Source organism: Indicator indicator, chromosome 1, assembly GCF_027791375.1.
Source record: "Indicator indicator isolate 239-I01 chromosome 1, UM_Iind_1.1, whole genome shotgun sequence".
In the NCBI taxonomy this organism is placed as follows: Eukaryota; Metazoa; Chordata; class Aves; order Piciformes; family Indicatoridae; genus Indicator; species Indicator indicator.
The window spans coordinates 57,404,864-57,420,790 of NC_072010.1; the positions used below are offsets into that span (position 1 = coordinate 57,404,864).

Here is a 15,927-nt window from a genome sequence, read left to right on the forward strand (position 1 = left end):
CTTGCCTGTCAGATTACTCAAGTTTATTAAACATCTGTTTTGTGTCTTATGTAAACTTTCCCTCTGAATGTGTTCAAGCCTTGAGAAATATGCAGAGTTGGAAAATGTCATCTGCTTTGAAGGATTAACACAGGGTTTCTTAAGCAGCAGGAGTCTCTTAATAGAAAGCAGGGCGAGGGTATAATCCTTAGTAAATATCAGTGGTAAACATTTCATTTCAATTTGCTTTTCTCTCAGAAGAGAAAGACTTCCTCATCTTTAGGTTATCTGAGAAGAAAGATGATGAAGACCAAATGCTCTTGGTCTACAGCTTTTTGTCTTCTGCTGGTGTTTGGATGTGGTACCTTGGCAGGGAATTTCTGTGCCTCAAGTCCAAAATTGGAAGAGAAGAACTGCATAATCCTGCTGGGACTCTGTTTCTAAGGGCTAACATTCTGGGTAGATTTTTTTTTTTTTAGGGCGGGGGTGTGTGTGTGTTTTTAGTTGGTTGGTTGGTTTGGTTTTGTTTGGCTGATTTTTTGTTTGTTTGTTTGTACAGCCATATAATGGTGGTTCATATTTCCTTTGTGGGGAAATTGCCTTTTCTGAAGTGTACTCTCCACCAACTTCACCAGTGTAGTATGCCAAAAAGAAAAGCTTAATATTAGAAAATCTCATTACTTAATGAAGATCATATGAGCTTTGTTACAAATTTGCATAAGCATTGTGTTACTCTATTAAGTTTGAAATTTCAGCCAGGGTTTTAGAAATGTTTAAATTATATTCTGTAACATTTATGGGTTATGGTAATCACTTTGTTCTAAGTATTTACCCTTCTCCTCACGACACAGTTATAACCAGTGAATAAAACAGTTTTATAAAAAGAGCATTAGACAGTAAGGCAATACAGAAACATGAAACAGTGTTTTATGCTTTCTTAGCCAGCTTCAACTTCAGTTCAATATGAACTGCATTTTTTTCCAGCTTAGGAAGTGAACAGCAGGTCAAATGTCAGTTATTCATCAGTCTGAGACTTTCTTTTCTTCTCATGCCTGACATTATTTGCCCATCACTGTCAGGCTATTTCCAATGAATATCAAGCATTTAAATATTCACACCATTTTAAATTGTCACACTAACCCTGCTGGATCTTCTGAAACTACAAGAAGGAAAGCACTTTTCCCCCTATAATTCTAAAACACATAAATTGTATTTTTTGCAGCAGTTTATTAGTGGCTACCCAGTAAGCTGTGTTTTTTGCTGACAAATGATTAGAATGTCCTTGTTGGAAGAAAAGGAATTTTAGTGATTTGTGTTAGTAATTTACATGCTTCTCAAAATGGGAGAAGAATCCACAAGCAAATTTCTGTAACTTGAGGCAGCAGGCTGTTTAAGCTGCTGATTTCTTTGCTGTGATACTCCCTAGAATGAACAGAGTAAGTGGGGATATAATTTAAAGTGCCAACAGATCCAGTCCATTTTCAGACTGGATTGATGCGTTTGAAGATAACTGGGAAATGAATGTAATTTTCATGAATGAATTAGCCTAACTTGTAATCAAGAAAGACTTCTCAAATAATGCCTTTTCACCTCTCTGTTCAGCTGACTCACCAAGTCATGCACCACTGTAAGCTGGCAGAAAGCAGAGCACGGAGCTGGCGCAGGGAAGGGCAGCTGTGAACGAAGAGGCAGTGCAGGAGCGTTTCTGAGCACTGCTGCCCTGACTGAAGGGGTCAGTGGAACCATGCTGGTAATTTTGGTAACCATGGCTGTGCCTGTAAGTTGTTTTGCCCAGTACTGATGAGGCTAGATTGCTTGCTCTGAGGGCTGCCTTCTCAGCTACAAGGTGTTCCCCTTGGCCACCCCTATTTGAAGGTGACAGCTGTCCAAGTGGGAGCGTAGCCAGCTAGTAACAGAATTCCACTAAGATGTTTTCTTCTTTCATAGGTGATAGAAGACATGTTCTGCCTCTGCTCAGAGGAAGGAGGGGAGATTAACTTTGTTGTGTGCTTGCTTCCTTCGTTGAGACAGGTTCATACCTTTTACCTTTAAAGATTTTAAAACTAGATGTCAAAGCCTCAGCTAATCATTCCCTTCACAGGGTGAAAACATGGTGCCTTCAACAGGCTGTTCATCATGCCTGTCTTGAACATGTATTCTAGGAGGAGATTAATTGCTCTCTGGAGGTGCTTGTATATCCCTATAAGGGAAGCATAGGGCAATAGCTTAGACTTCATTTATCATTTAGGCACCTAACTTGTTCCCAACCATGCCAAAGTGGTATGTAAGTCTTGCCTGCACCCCATAACTGGCTGTCAATGCTGTCTAGCTCAGATGTGCTGGGGTGAGTGAATTATACCTGTCTCGGTGCTGCTTTTCTTTGTTCTAGATGTAACAGAAGTTGCTAAATAAAGTGCACTGTGTAGGAACAGTGTGTTGGTGCTGTGCTGCCAGGGCCTACATGCATGCCATGAATTACTTAAGCCTATTCTTTGTCAGCACTAGGTGGTCAAGCTTAAGTTACTTTCCTTAAGCTCTGTAGGAAAACCAGTTGTCTTTGCTTGTGGCCATATGCTCTGGAGGGACATAATAAAGAATCAGCATAAGCTTCTGGGAGAAAAGAACTGGCTTTCCTCCTCCTCCTCCTCCTGAATTAAAAGTGTGTTGTCTACAGCTAAGGAAATGCAGCAAAAATGTGATGCTTTGCCAAGAGTGCAATCTGATATTAGACTTCAGACTTTTCAGAGTACACCTGAATCAGAAAACCTGGGCTCATATGTAAAGCACTACTGCTACATGGTTATATCACACAGCATGGTGAAAAGCCATTCGGAGCACTGGGCATTTTAGTAATGGCAAGTAAAAGCCTATCTCCCTGTAAATTGTGCTCTCACCTGCTTGAAAAATGAAGGATCTTTTATTGTGGAATATACCCCCGTGCAGTTGCTTTCCTCCATTATTTTGAACAGAGTGGAAAGCTATCTGTGTAAACAAAGGGTTAAGCAGTACAGGATAAAAGAATAGCAAATTGTAATAAATTGTCCAATCGTTTCCCTTTCAGTTCATTCTCAGCTGAATATGGTCATGTGTTAAGAATTTTTGTCTAGTGATAATGCAATTTGTCGAAATGCCTTTCTCCAGATTTATTTGTCTGCTGTGGATTCCTTGCTCTGCATCCAACCTTGCTTTGCCTTTTAGCTTGGGATACTAATTTTCTCTTTTTGCACTGGGATTCATGTCTGTGTATTTGTCACGGGTCATCACCTGTGCTTTTTGTTTCCTTAAACCTTAAGCCCCCTTCCTCTGCTTCTGCAGGATGCCTTGGTTGCTCAGCCAGTGGAGCACTTAGCAACTGCTGGTAGTCCCACTCACCCTACTGCACTGGCTGGGATGCTTCTCTGACTCTGTGGTATGGCAGCTGTGGGGCCAACTCTGCATAAAAAAAGTGGTTTTCACCAGTTTAGCTACAACCATGATCTTGCTACAAAATTGGATAGGTGCTAATGTGGGTGCAGTAGAGGGGAGGGAAGGAAATGAACTGGACCAGTACCTAAGTTGTTCATACTTGGGTGAAGATGCTCTGGAAGTACAGAGCTACAGAGGTGGGAGAGAGAAAAAAGTTTAGGAAATCCTCCAACCCTTAAAATGCTTAAGAATATGACTTTGTATTGGGTCATATTTTTGGCATTTCCTTCATTTTCTTATTGGTGTTTCTTTCTTGCTTGGCACTAGAATATGCCACCTTATCTTCCTTGTCCTCTCTGCCTCACCAAAGACCCTTTCTAACTGCCAGTTCAATCCCTTGCTATTGATACTCTTCAAACAAACAGGAGATAGCAGTGCAGGACTCCTGGGTTAACTCCTGGGTCTTCAACCAACTGTTTTCTCCTACCTCAGTGAAGTATCAGGTTTTTGTATTACAAGTCATGTGTTATACTGTATAGGGGAGAAAAATGCTCATCGCTTGCACTGGAGAACTAGGGATGGTTTCTGCAATGGCATAGTCCAATTCTTATCCATACCCAAGCTCTGCAAATGACATGATTTATTCAAATTTTACCTAAGATAATGTGTGCTTTTAAAGTGAAATTTGACTGGCATAAAGAAAGCTAGAAAAATACCATGATCAGGCTGAAATAATGAAAACGTTTGTGTAATCTTGGTACATCTGAAAGGGATCCTCTAGTTCCCATGTATAAAAGCCTTCAGAAAGACTTCATAATAGGGTGCTTACCTATAAACTTGCCTCCACTACTCCAAGGAGCTGCCTTGACAAGCTATGATTACAATACACATGCACAACTAAAAGCTGCCTTTTGCATGCCAATGCATAAATCACATAAAATGCATGGCTCAAAATGTCTGCCAAAGCATTTGTACTTATTTGAATAAGACTGGTGTCTTAAAATCATTCTTGGATAAAGATGTGAATTCTCAAATAAGAAGTGGTGCATGAGGCACACATCAAGTACCAGATAACTGGGCAAATACAAACAGCAATAGCAGAAGCAGATTACAGTATCTTCTTTTCTTATCCCCCATCCCCGAAAAGGAAGCTTTGAGTGATAGAAATTGCACAAACATAACGCTGCCAGAATATAAATAGCAAATGGTGAGTTATGACTTAGTGCCAATTTGCCTTCTGATGGCCTGTTGGCAGATGCAAATATTCACACAGCAGCAGGCATTTTTTTTCCTCCTCATTTCTTTCACTGTTGCCTTCTCACATTGTTATCTGATTGGACCTGGAGTCCCTTGTTTTTTCATTCCAGTATGCCTTCCTTTTAAAATTCCAGTCCTGTTCTCATGACATAATATCTTCATACAGTTTCTGCTGAATTTGTTTGTAAGAGTCTCCATTTAGTAAATTGTGGACAGTGTTTATGTGTAGATCATAGAATGGTTGAGGTTGAAAGGGACCTTAAAGATCATCTAGTTCCACACACACCCCCACCCCCCACCCCCCCACATCATGGCCAGGAACAGCTCCTACTAGACCAGGTTGTTTAAGGCTCCCTCTTGTAGAGAAATGGCCAGAAGAGGCCATGAGATGCACAAGCCAAGCTATACTGACTATACACAGGCTGACTTGTCCTTGAGAGGCTGATAAGAGAAAGCTTGGCAGAGCAGTAAACAGGAGATGAAGCCAGGTGCTGAAGCTGCAAGGCAGAAAAACATTGCCGATAGCATATTCCAATCAGCGTCCAGTAACGGACGCGTCACCAATGTGTGTTAGCCAGTTGCAGGTTAATGTTACCGCGTGGACAGCACATAATACTATAAAAGCCTGTGTCTTGTAATAATAAAGGAGCAAGATTCTGAACTCATATTGGGCCTGTGTCTTGACTCTGGCTGAGCAGGACTTTAACTCATATTGAGTCCGTGTCCTGACTCTGGACAATCTCCTACATTTGGCGCCCGAACCGGGACAAATCAGGAAGTCTCTATTAAGGATCTAATCGCATCGCAATGAGGAGACAGGCTATGCCGAGAAGCTGTGGCGGAAGCTGGCAGAGAGACGAGTTGCTCTGCGACTATTTCTGACCCTCAACAGGAGTGGCACTGCGAGGCAAAAGTGGCAGTATCTGGGTGTGAAGTTACGTCTCACCTCCTGTATTGGGACCCAGGAACCCCATGTCAGAAAAAGGTGCGTACGAGGGACAAGGAGATTGAAGCGGGTGGCATCCTAGAGGGAGAGCTGGAATTCAACTGAGCGCGCCAGTTGTTGACCCGCTACAGAAGACCGCTTAACCAAGTATGGTTGGGAGGCAGCATTCACGCTATTGCTTGCTAAGCAAGGTGCTGGTGTGAGCATGAAGAGGCTCAAAGAGCTCTGTCAATGGGTAAAAGAAAAAGGACATTTAAAGGACCTTGAACTCATGTTTAGTATCACAGAGAAGCAGGAGGCAGGTACGGCTGAAGTGCGAACAGGATTAAGAGCAGAAGGCACTCACCCCATCGGAGCCCCGCAGACAAGACAAGACGGACACACAGATGCAGGTTGCTGGACAAGCGGTGACACCACGGCCCAGCCCGCCCGGCCTGGCCCTGGCACGGGCTTGCCGCCAGCTTCCGGTGGCTGGAGTCCAGCCAAGGGCAGGGCAGCACCGACCCACCGCCGTTGCCACGGGCAAGGGACCCAGGGGCCCCCCTGAGCCGAGAGAACTGCGCTGCGGCCCGCCCTCGAGGTGTGCGGCCCTGCAGGAGAAGCCCCCCAACCTGCATCATAGGAATCTGCCTGGCCCGAACCCGTACCTATTAAGGTGAGCCACCAGGAACATAACGGGACAGAATCTAACAAAGGAGATAGGATTTAGTCATTGGAATTTGGGAAATGCTCCTAAAGCACAGAGGTATAAAAGCTAGTGACTATGATTTAAAGAGGCTGCTTCTATGGGGGAAGCAGTAAGGAATTTCTTTCGCAGCTCCACCTTTAGTGTTGCTGCACAGCAGAAGCTGGCTAATTATTTATGGTATGCCTTAACGAAAGGAGATAAAGAACTAAGCAAGAGCAAGGTAAAAAGGAGGAGGAATTTAAAACGGAGCTAAAAGAAAAGGGAATTGAGCTGAGTGTGGGGGAGATAACTAAAGCAGTGGATGACATACCAGCAGTCTCCGCGCCCCTGCCCCTAGCTGCCCAGCTGCTCCGTCGGTGCCAGAGGAAAAGGGTGCTGGAGAGTAGAAAATCCTGTTCCTAATGAGCAACTTAAAATCCCTATGAAGTGGAAAAGTCCCCAAGACTTTGTTCAGCCGTCATTGATCTTCCCTAACGATCCTCAACAGCAGCAGTAATTTTCCTCCCCCACCATCTGACAGTGAGGAAGAAGGTGAGAAGGAGATCTCACCACGGGCTGTGAGGTCGGAAAAGACTGTGGGAGGAGGAGAATGTCGACTTTTACCTCCCTGTGGTCTAACTGTAACCCCTCCATCATCATCGAGACTTTGGCAGCTGGTTCACTAGAAAGCTGCTTCACGGGGTGACTTGAAAGTGCCACATACCACTCCAGTGCAGATGCATTCCCTTATGAGTGTTTCTGATAACTCTAGTGAGCCCATGACTTTCCCTGTGGAAAAAGCAGCTCCAGGGACTAGTCAGCAGCTTAATCACCAGTTTGGGCTCAACAGTTGTACAGGCCTTGCACACAAGAAAGTAAACTGTTTTGAATACTCTTAGAGATATTGTTAAAGAGCAGTGGAGAAGCATGGCTCAGGAGCAGAAATCTGTCCTAGAGGCCTTTCAGCTTCAGCAGATGCTCTTTTCGGCAACCAAGCACCACCTTTCTAACTTGACCCAGGAATCCGGGGTAAGATCAGGGCTAAGTTTTGGGACTGTGCTAAGAAGGAAGATAAAATCAGAGAGATTAAAGCGGTGAGGTTGCCTTAGAAAAGCAAGTGGGAAACATTGATTGCCAAAGAGTTTTGTATGCCTTGGGAAATCCTGCTGTGAATGAGGTGCTAACAGCCTGCACACATAAACATCCAGAGACTGGCAGTGAAGCTTTTTGTAGCTTCTCTCCCCAGCCTTTGAATTTTCAAACTGTACGGACATAAGTGCAGAAGTGGAGGAAGCAGAAGGCCCCTGATTGGGACATTAGGAACCTCAGAGCGGTGATGCCAACCTGCCCTTAGGCCCGAACCCGGGAATACCGCGGGAGCAGCGGCAGCATGATGGCACAGGAAGGGCCGCTCACTATCATAGAATCATAGGATCAGTCAGGGTTGGAAGGGACCACAAGGATCATCTAGTCCCAACCCCCCTGCCATGGGCAGGGACACCTCACACTACATCAGGCTGGCCAGAGCCTCATCCAGCCTGGCCTTAAACACCTCCAGGGATGGGGCCCCAACCACCTCCCTGGACAACTCATTCCAGTCTCTCATCATCACTCTGTGGCCTCTGTCAACATCGCCATAATCAAGTACTGGGGCAAGCGGGACTGCAAGTAGCCCCGGAAAAGGTGCATCAATCAGCGCCTTGGAAATATCTTGGGTGGTCTATTAACGACAGCATCATTGTCCCCAGAAAACTACGTTTAAGACTGAGTTAAAAACTCTTGCTGATATCCAGACACTTATGGGAGATTTGCAGTGGATCAGATTTAGAGTCACTGAAACCCCTACTCAAAGGCTCTGAAGCAGCGAGCAGAGCAGAGCATTCACCAAGAGGAGCCAGGCTGAGAAGAGGATGAAGAGGAGTTCTTGGGGATGTCACCTCTGCCTTGTGCAAACATCAAATTTCCAGAAGCAGTAGAGAACGAATCTGCCCCTGCAGACCTGGAGGTAAGCTACCCCACTGCTCCCAAGAGACCCTCAGAGGAGAGCTGGGCTGTCCTCCCTCCGGAGCCAGCCCCAGCAGAGGGGAGCCCCTCTGAGAGCAGTGAAAGCATCTCTCTTGTGACTCAGATTGCAAACTACGCCAAAGCCCTCAAAATCTGCTCATCCTTCTGCAACTGCATGGCAGTCAGCAGCATCCTCAGAGCCAGCAGAGCACAGGGCAGGACAGAGACTCTGAAAGAAGAAGGACCAACGGATCTCTGAGTCTCTGAGCTGAACTCGGATATGGGAAGTCCACCTCCTCCAGCAATGGCAAGAAAGGTTCCAGCACTAACATCAGTGAGGACTCAGCTGCAGCTGCCCACAGAGGTGAATTGGTGGCAGCAGTGGCTTCAGGCACTTACATGAGAGCATTTCTATCCTGCAAAGGCCACAAGGACTGAGCTGCAACTCAAATATAGCTGTTTTTTCAAACCTTTTACAGACTCATAGTTAGCAGCAATTAAAGGAATTCTACAGAGTCAAATAAAAAAGAGAAGTGCCTCCCCTCCTCCCTCCTTTCCCCCCTTCTTTCCCATCTGCCTTCCCCCCCCCGTCCCTCCTCCCTCCTTATCTCACTCCCTTGTTTTGCAGCTGTTGTAGGTCTGCACAAACCTGTGTTCTAATTTTAAAGTAACAGTTAAGTTTTCTTAAGAAAGGTATCTCGCCATTTTATGATTGTAAGGCATTTGGGAAATTTATTATTTTAGTGTTTGCAATTGTTGTCTTTTCACAATGAGCACTCATATGACAAATTTGGTACTTTGGTAATAAGGTATATTAAGTGTTATAGAAAATGAAGTTTGTTTATAAGTTTTTAGTTATTGTGTTAAAGTATTTTTTCTAATCAAGCATAATGCTGTGTAAGTGCTACTGGTTTTATGAGTTTATAGGTTAAAAGGTTTTTCTTTTTTCTGGTTCGAACCTCTTTTTTTGAGTCTGCCAGCAAATTTCAAAAAAGAGCTCTATCTATATGGTAAATAAGTTTTCATTTTGAAAAGCGCACATTATCCTTTTTTTTGTTGTTGTTGTTTTCTTGCACATTACATTGATGGTTTAATTCTCACGTAATTTTTTAAGTTTTTAGGACCTTTTTTGATATTAACAGGACATAAGACTTTATTTTAGGAATGTTATAGAGTGTTGTTTTGGTTTTTGTGTTTATAAAGGTTTTAAGATAAGGTTATAAGAATATGAAAAGCGACAAAAAAAAAAATTCTTTTCCTTTTTTGGTACAGAGGTTTACCCTAGGGAAAACTCAGGGCTAGGAAGGGGATTCATCTTTTCCCACCTACAGGTTTTCCTGATGCCAGCATGTCTAGGCCCAGTGCAAGACTCAAAGGATGGGACAAACAGCAGCTCCCGTGAAGCTGACAAGCAGCTGACCACTGAGTCTGACCACAGTGCCTGTTTAACTGAGATCAGAAGCGTCGACCTGAAGCTGACTGCACGAGTGTCCCCCAAAGAAATATCTCATTTGGGACTGAATGTCTCAATGCCTTAATGTCGTGTAATTAGAGAATATGTTTATGTGCATTTATATGTTAAGTCACCAAAATGTTATAGTTAAGCAATGTTTAGCCAGGAACAGACAAATGGCCCAGCCTACGTATCTGGTAAAGTTAATTCGTTATTGCAGTTGTGGGCTATCACTCATGTTCCCATTATTCCCCATTCCCCTACATGGCACACTGAAGCAACTTTTGCAAAAACAAAGAGGGGGAGTGGCAGGAGATTCTCCAGAGGCCCGGTTAAACAAAGCTATGTATGTTTTAAACCTTTTGCAGCTCTTGAATGATTCTCAGGAGACACCACTGATACATCATTTCAATTCTTTGACCATCACCAGTGTAGTGCCATCAGGTGTCAAAGTTCGGGACCCAGAAACAGGTCAATGGTCTGATCCCTGTGAATTAATAACCTGGTGTGGAGGATATGTTTGTGCCTCAACAGGTTTTGGACCACATAGGGTCCCAGCAAGATGGGTTCAACCGGTGCCTTCATCGTCCTTTGGATGCTGACTGCAACAGTGGCCTTGCAAATCCCAAAGCAGCTACAACACATCAAATTTAGGAAGACTAGCTTGCTGGGTAGTCAAGCAGGCGAACGCCACTAGTATGGGTGTGATGAATTTGAAGGATTGTGTTGTATGGATCTGCAAGATCACTCTAAATCTATTCATAAAAAATTCAGCAATTAATTGCCCACTCTCAAAAGGTAAAACAACACTTCTAGATGCTTGGCTGGGCCTGAGCGTTTGGCTGAAAGGGTTAGTGCAGACTAGATTCTTAATATTAGACTCTTAATATTAGCAATAGTGTTAATTGGTTTGCTATGCCTTAGTTGTGCTTTGTCATGTATAAAACGCTTATTATTTCACATTACCAATTAGGCCTGGCTTGTGCGAAAAGGAGACAGGGGAATTGTAGAGAAATGGCCAGAAGATAAAAGGCCATGAGATGCACAAGCCAAGCTATACTGACTATACACAGGCTGACTTGTCCTTGAGAGGCTGATAAGAGAAAGCTTGGCAGAGCAGTAAACAGGAGATGAAGCCAGGTGCGGAAGCTGCAAGGCAGAAAAACATTGCCGATAGCATATTCCAATCAGCGTCCAGTAACGGACGCGTCACCAATGTGTGTTAGCCAATTGCAGGTTAATGTTACCGCGTGGACAGCACATAATACTATAAAAGCCTGTGTCTTGTAATAATAAAGGAGCAAGATTCTGAACTCATATTGGGCCTGTGTCTTGACTCTGGCTGAGCAGGACTTTAACTCATATTGAGTCTGTGTCCTGACTCTGGACAATCTCCTACACCCTCTAACCTGGCTTTGAACATTTCCAGGCTTGAAGCTTCCGCAGCTTCCTCGGGGAACTTGTTCCAGTGCCTCACCACCTTCATGGAGCATACTTTCATCCTGATGTCAAATCTAAATCTATCTTCTTCCAGTTTGAAGCCATTGCTCCTTGTCCTGTCACTACATGCCTTTGTAAAAAGTGCCTCTCTGCTTATCTTGTTAGGCCCCCTTCAGATACTGAAAGGCTGCTATAAGGTCTCCTTAGAGCCTTTTTGTCTCCAAGTTCAACAATCCCATCTCTCTCTGCCTGTCCTCATAGGAGAAGTGCTCTAGCCCTCTTCTTATCTGGCCCCACTCAAACAGTTCCATGTCCTCCTTGTGTTGGGGTCTCCAGATCTGGATACAGTACTCAACGTGGGGTCTCACCAGAGAGGAGTGAATGGGACGAATTACCTCCCTCAACCTGCTGGCCATGCTTCTTTTGATGCAGCTGAGGATGCAGTTGGATTTCTGGGCTGCAACTGCACATCGCTAGCTCATGTTGAATTTCTCATTGACCAGCACTCCCAAGTCATCGTCTTCAGGACTGCTCTCTATCCGTCCTCTGCCCAATCTGTATTTGTTCTTGGGATTGCTTTGACCCAGGTGCAGGATCTTGCACTTGGCCTTGTTGAACTTCATGAGGTTGGCATTGGCCCCACCTCTCCAGCCTGTCAGGGTCCCTCTGGATGGCATCCATTCCTTCTACCACACAGCCCGCTGTCATTGCCAAACTTAATGAGGGTGTGTTGATCCCCCTATGTTGCCAACAAAGATGTTAAGCAGTGCTGGTCCCGGTACTGACTCCTGAGGATCACCATTCGTAACTTGTTTTCACTTAGACATTGAGCCATTGACTGTTACTCTTTGAGTGCAGTCGTCAAGCCAATTCCTTATGCAACGATCGGTGCACCCATCAAATCCGTGTCTGTCCAGTTTAGAGGTCAGGATGTCATGGGAGACAGTGTCAAATGGTTTGCACAAATCCAGGTAGATTACATCAGTTGCTCTTCCCTTGCCCATCAACACTGTTGCCCCATCATAGAAGGCCACCAAATTTGTCAGGCACAATTTGCCCTGGTGAATCCTGATTGGCAGGCACCAGTCACCTCCTTGTTCTTCATGTTCCTTAGCAGAGTTTTTAGGAGGAAACTTTGGATGTTGCTTAGTATTCAGAGGCTGGTTCTTTGTGCACAAAGGGGGACATCTTTTGCTCTTAAATGACTGTTCACATTTCTTCATTGCTTCATTACCTGGTGCAGATTCTGTTTTTTTCCTGCCATCCTGCCCCCATCTAAGTTCTTGGTTTTATCCTTTCTTATAAAACATCCATCTTTGTATGAACAAGTTGTGTAATTCCTTGTAATACTTGGTTAGAGAGCACTCTTTCTGGTCTTTTACAAGAAGCACATTTGGGCAGAGCAGCTGATACTGGATCTGAAGTGACTGTAAGTTAGGGGAACACCTTCCCTTTCTGGTTATTGGCAGGAACCACTCTGCATTGTCTTAGATTGACAGGAGTTACTGGAAATAAGCTGTGTTACATTATGCAGTGATGTGATCTGGAGGTCTCCTCTGAGAGCATCATCTATTGAAATGAATCTCAGATACCACAGTTTTGGTGAACAGAATTGAAATAAATGGGATTTTCAGAATTAAGTAAGTTGAAACATGTGAGGTGATTAAAAAAAGAATGCTCTATTAAATCTTAGAAGAAGTGTAAAAGAACCCTATAAAGTATTTTCTAGCACTGGATTCACAGAGGTTAACACTGCAACCAGAAATAAGAGTAGCCTGATGTTTTATGCTCTTAGATGTTCCAGAGTAATTCAGAAACAACCCTTCACTTAGGCACAACCATTGGTGGCTGGCAAAAGGCAATGTTTTTCACAAAAGCACTCAAATTCTCATTCATTGTGTGATGTAAATTGGAAGGGACCTTGGGAGGTAGTCCAGTCCAATTCTTTGCTTGAGGCAAGACCAGTAGTGGGCAGATTGCTTAAGGTCCTCAAGAAACACTAACTGTAAGGATTCAGGACTACTGTGTTTTAGGATCTTTTTTTCCTTTGAGAGCATATGGAAAGCTTCAGGTATCTGTGTGGCAAATAGGCATTTGCAGCCATATCTGAGGGCTTGTAAAAGAAACAAAGCAGCAACTGTTTTATGAATTGAGAGACATGTAATAGGCTTGCTTATGTTCTAGAGTTCGTTAAACCTTTCAGATTTTCCTATTTTTTTACTTCATGTCAGAATCTAGCTTTAGGTATGTGCATTTTGAAAGACTGTGGAAGATTCTAGAAATAAAGTTCAAGTGGAAAGCAGACACTTGAAATGGCTGAATGTCACAACATGTTCAACTCTGTGATATTGGCAATCTCAGGAAGAGCAAGGTAGAAATATCAGGCTGCAGGAGAGCAGGCTTTGTGAACAGAGGAGGCTTTTGTAGCTGCAGCTGCATAAAATAATTCAACAACCTTCCCCTGAAAGTCTTGTGAAAACCCTCTGGATTCACATCATCTCTGCAAAGGCTACATTTTCAGACTCTTTTCTGTCAAGTCAAACTGTATTGCTTGTTAGAGTTATTGAGTTATAGAAACAGAATCGTTTCAGTTGAAAAAGACCTCCAAGATCATCAAGCCCAACCACTGACCTAACACCACCATCACTGTTAAACCATGTCCCAAGGTCCAATGTCCACATGTGTTTTGAACACTTCTGGGGACAGTGACTCCACCACTCCCCTGGCAGCCCATTCCAATGCCTGACCATGCTTTCCATAAAGAAATTTTTCCTAATGCCCAATCTAAACCTCCCCTGGCAAAACTTGAGGTAATCTCTTTGTTTCTTTAAAACAGACTGAATCTAGCTGTTGCCATTTCTTTTTGTATCTGTTCCATGAAAGCTCTTTGGGCAGATAGATGCCTTTCAGTGGAAAGGTCACTTCCACAGAGCATTGCAGATCTGTACTGCTTGCGTTTTGTTAAGGGGAGGATCACATACACAGGGCTTAGCCAGGAGAAGTGACAGAAGGTTACGAGGAAACTGTTCAGCATTTTCTTGAGCTGAGGGAACAAATCTTTGAGGTGTCAGTTAACACTGGTTCTGGTTGCACTGAAATGACTGATTTCCCATATAGGTTGAGCTGTGAAGTAAATTGTTTGTACATGTTTTTCCCCTTTGAGCTTCTTCTATTTAGGATGCTGTAGGGGAAGAAAAATCCAGAACTCAAGTCCTCAGACTCTGCCCTTGTATTCTGCTGGGAGCTAAACTGAAACTACTTCAGCGCTCAGAATTAATTTGCTGGCCACTGCCTGTTAAATAATTACTTGAAAATGGGACTTGTTTCCTTGGCAATAAAGTAGCATGAAGTAGCTAAAATAATTAACACAAACTAGTATTTTTGAATCTGTTGATAGCTTAAGTGTTAACATTTAAGTGTTCTATTCTTATTTAACAGGACTTGCCTGGCTAATTTGATTATGAATTATTATTACTCCTAAAGATAGATAACTTGCCCTCCTCTTTTGCAGACATCTTAACATCTCTCACAGGTAATTAATTTGTCCTTGGCTATCAGATCTTCACACTGATATTTCCCAGGTGAACAGATGCTGCCAATTACTGCTGTTTTCATCTGGGGGCATTTGAAGGCCCTGAAAGGCTGTCTTGTGTTTGTGCAAATTCCTCTGAAAAGGTCATGCATGGGGAAAGTGATACCATATCAATGAGCTTCTTGTAGAAATGGTTCATGGACTCCTGGGCAATTGTTGCCATGGGGTGAAAACCCTACGCTACAATGTGAAATGCTTGGGTGCATATATAGATAGCCATGTTACCTTGGCATGTAAGCTGTTTTTCACTCTTCTTCATCTTTCACAGTTGTACACAGTATTCGGGCCCTGAAGAGCACTGTAGCAAACAAGTGGAGTGTGTGAAGGGAATGCCTTTGCCTTTGTTTTTAGGCTTCAGACCAGGAGTAGGTTTATTTTGCATTCCTGTATACTGGTAGCAAAGAGGACCAGAGACTGAGCTGCAGTATTAGGTCCACGGTTTTCCATGCTCCTTAGTTATTAGCTGTGGTTTTGGCTGTGGTTTATGCCGTTCCAAGGAAATGTCTCTCAGATAATTCTAGCTTTTGAATGAGGACTCATCTAGAAACACAAGTCAGTACATTCATTTCTAGTCGTTGGAATTGGGGTTGCTTCGTCATCCACTTCGATTTACAGCCATAAGGATAGCCTTTGGGTACAGTTGAAGATGTGACAACTCTTCTAGCATGCCAGATAGTGAAATTGTTAAGTTTTCTTCTTACTTTGCTATGTATCAGTAGATGTTGGGGGCTGATCTGCTGGAGAGCAGCTCTGTGCAAAAGGACCTGGGAATCCTCATGGACAACAGGCCTACCATGAGCTAACAATGTGCCGTCATGGCCAAGAATGCCAATGGTATGCTGCGGTGCATTAAGAAGAGTGTGGCCAGCAGGTCAAGGGAGCTTCTCTTCCTTCTCTACTCTACTCTGGTGAGGTCTCATCTAGAATAGAATACTATGTCCAGTTCTGGACTCCTCAGTTCAAGAAGGGCAAGGAAATACTTGAGAGAGTCCAGCAGAGAGCCACTAAGATACTGAGGGGACTGGAACATCTACCTTGGAGAAAAGGCTGAGAGAGCTGAGTCTGTTGAGCCTGGATAAGACTGAGGGGGCTCTCATTAATGTTTATAATTATCTAAAGGATGAGTGTAAGGAGGATGGGGCCAGGCTCTTCTCAGTGGTGACCAGTGACAGGACAGGGGGCAG

The 15,927-nt window shown here is 43.8% G+C and overlaps 1 protein-coding gene across 1 annotated transcript in view; it reads left to right on the top strand.

Annotated features, from left to right (window-relative positions):
- Positions 1 to 15,927, top strand: part of FARP1 (FERM, ARH/RhoGEF and pleckstrin domain protein 1) — a 225,575-nt gene that overhangs the window by 48,193 nt on the left and 161,455 nt on the right. The gene's annotated exons all lie outside the window — the stretch shown is intronic.